Genomic DNA, 2,986 nt, shown 5'->3' with positions numbered 1-2,986 from the left:
CGCAATTGAGAATGTATATCCCTGATAAGTATCATTTGCTACAACCTGAAACCATTGAGTTTTTTGAGTTACGTTGAGTTTCGAGGACGTAACTCGTTTTCTTTAAGGGGGTTAGAATGCGGCAGAATTTCGCGCTTTTTCTCTATATTTTTAGTTATTTTTGGGCTTTTTTCACAATTTTAACGAGTATTCTGAGTAATTTTTAACTTAAAGAGACATAAAAGGTAAAAGTTTGACAAAAGAGTACAACAATATTATACAAAATGAGGGAAAAGTTTGAATTTCATTACTCAAGTGAGGAAAAAGCTCCATCGCATGGCGATAAGCCCATCGCGGCGCGATGGTTGCTGTACGATAAAATTCTCGTACGAATTCCTTCTCCAAATCAAATTAGGTTACTTAGAGTCCGTACTTATCTTTAATCAAACCGGATTTAGTCTTTTAAAACACTTGTTTTATTCCAATTAGAATTCTTTATCTTTTCAAAATCAAATATAATTATAATTAATAATCCTAATCCCATTAGAACTCAAAATATCCTTCTAGAAGTTTCTAGAAGACTAGGATAAACCCTAATGACTCAAATTAATGGACCCTCCACATGATCATTGGGTCGCCCAGAAAACTCATTTTAGGACCCAATTTAGTATTTTGGTCATAACTTCCTCATTATAACTCGGAATTGGGCTTATAATATATTATTGGAAAGGTTTTTTCATGGCCCATCCAACTAAATAACTATTGGACCCATATTATGGACCAAGCTAAAGTGGATTGGATATTTTTTATAAATAGGATACGAAATGAATGATTCACGAAATGAATGATTCTCGAAATACAAAATGAATTATTTTTAATAAAACATTTTAGAAAACAGAAGAATTCGCGAGACTCTTCAAAATTTCACCTCGTTCGATATCTAATTATGTGAAAGATGCTCATCATTGGGTTTGGTTTTTAGGGAGACACAATCAGGTGTCTACAAAAGCCCCCACTTTGACTGAGTTTGGAGAAACATAGGTTTCGAGAACAAAAGTCAAAGTAGCGATAGGGACGGAGAATGATTCAAACCAATTTGATTGACGACCTTCACACCATAGTGAAAATCGTCGAAGACCTCGATGCCTTGCGATCCTCATTTCGCTGATGCTTTGTCATGTTAAATGCATGCTCTCTTAATGCTTCGGTGTGGTTTTCTCTGCCAGTACCTCGGCTCATTTGGTAATAAGCCGGTACCTTGGCGTTTGTGCTTGCTTGTGAACTAATACCTCGGTGCTTGTAATGAGCCAATGTTTTGGTGCTTAAGTTAAGTTAGATGATCTTTGTTAGGTCGATCACCAATCGCGATTGTAATCAAGCTAACTACTAATCATGTAAATAACTTTTAAGGGGCTAAATTGTGTACCAAGGAACCCAAAATATTGAACCACATCCACATAAACCACTTTTGGAGACCAGGAATTGCATCTTTGAAGAAAGAAATCCGACGCGTGCCGCCACGTGCCATCGCGCGCGTTAGGCATATTGCTCGCGATAGCGGCTATCACGGCGTGATAAAGTCAGGTTTTCCGAATTTAAACCCATTCTTCATTTCGCCGTGTTGCTTCCATTTCGCTCGTTTTTCGCTCGAAAGTTCAAATCACTCATTCTCCTTCGTTTCTCTATTGAATTTGCTCAAATTTGTTGCAAATCAAAGCTCTTCATCTCTAGGTTGCCGATATATGTATGTTTTGCTCCAATTCCTCTCGATTTGGAAGAATTTTGTGCATGTTCTTTGCGAATTTCCGAAAAATCCAAAAAGGAACTTGCTTAATTTGCTTTGTTTGTTAAATTTCTTTGCCATGAATTTGCTTGTTTATGCTTGTTTATTGCCATTGTTGAACACCTTGAGTTCGGGAGCACAATGTGACTCGTTTTTCATATTTTTGCATGATTTTTGTGCTTAATTTGTCATAATATTTGTCATATTATTGTAAGAATTTTTTTTGGTTGCTCAAGAGTCTTGTTATCGCTCAAATCAAAATCATGCTCTGTTTCAGTACTACATACTATGTTTTATGACGAACATAGTATCATGCGGCTAGGCGAACTCTAGATACTATAGAACCTTTAATTTATTGTTCTTATGTGTTCGACATGATTAGTATGGCTCGACGTCGAGGTTCCAGCTCAAGCTCTCCTGGGGCTCACCGAGAGGACGAGCCTATCGACACGGGTGAGGGTACTTCCACCAGTTTGGGGGAGTTTGAAGAGTGGGATGAACACACTCTGTACTTCACGCCCGTCCATCACGTATCGGAGCGCGTACGACGCGGCATTGCTGACGATTGGGTTCGTTGCCATGGTTCGGGCAACCCTGACATATGGTGATTGTACGACCTTTACCTCCGAGATAATCCAGAGTTGTCTGTGCTTTGGGAGTCCTGAAGATTGACTCCCTTCTTCTAGACTGCATTGGCGGTTCATTTGCAGTCGAGCCGTTACTTGGTTCGAGCATTGGTGGGGATCTTCTAGGACACCACCAACACTTTCCACTTTCCTTGGGGTGAGAAGACGGTACCCTCTCGACTTCTTCATTATCACCAGACTAGAGTTTCGGTCTACTGCTGTTGCTCTCAGCAGAGATCTTACCCTTTCTTCGTCAGAGGTTTATGAGTTACTAGGTCCTATCGTCGTCAGGGCGCGTGTTGAGACTGGATCATTAGGGACCATTCATCGGTTTATTCGTCGGTCTTTGCTGGTGGAGGCTTTTCGAGACGATGCAACCACTCTAGAGAAAGGAGTGTGCATCTTTGTTTTTATTCTTCTGTCAGGGACCTCTCCTGACAAGGGTAGTCGAGCGCTACTCTACTAACTTCTTGCTCTCTATGACCTTCGATTAGTCGGGACTTTTGATTGGGCTAGCTTGGCCTATGCCGACTTTCTACTCGGGCTGTGACTCGCCTGCCATCACCGGAGCTTTGGGGAGGAGGTCACTCTTTCAAGT

Source organism: Chenopodium album, chromosome 18 (genome assembly GCF_948465745.1).
Source record: "Chenopodium album chromosome 18, dcCheAlbu1.1, whole genome shotgun sequence".
Lineage (NCBI taxonomy): Eukaryota > Viridiplantae > Streptophyta > Magnoliopsida > Caryophyllales > Amaranthaceae > Chenopodium > Chenopodium album.
The sequence above is the reverse complement of the archived record's forward strand: the minus strand, read 5'-3'. Positions refer to the sequence as shown.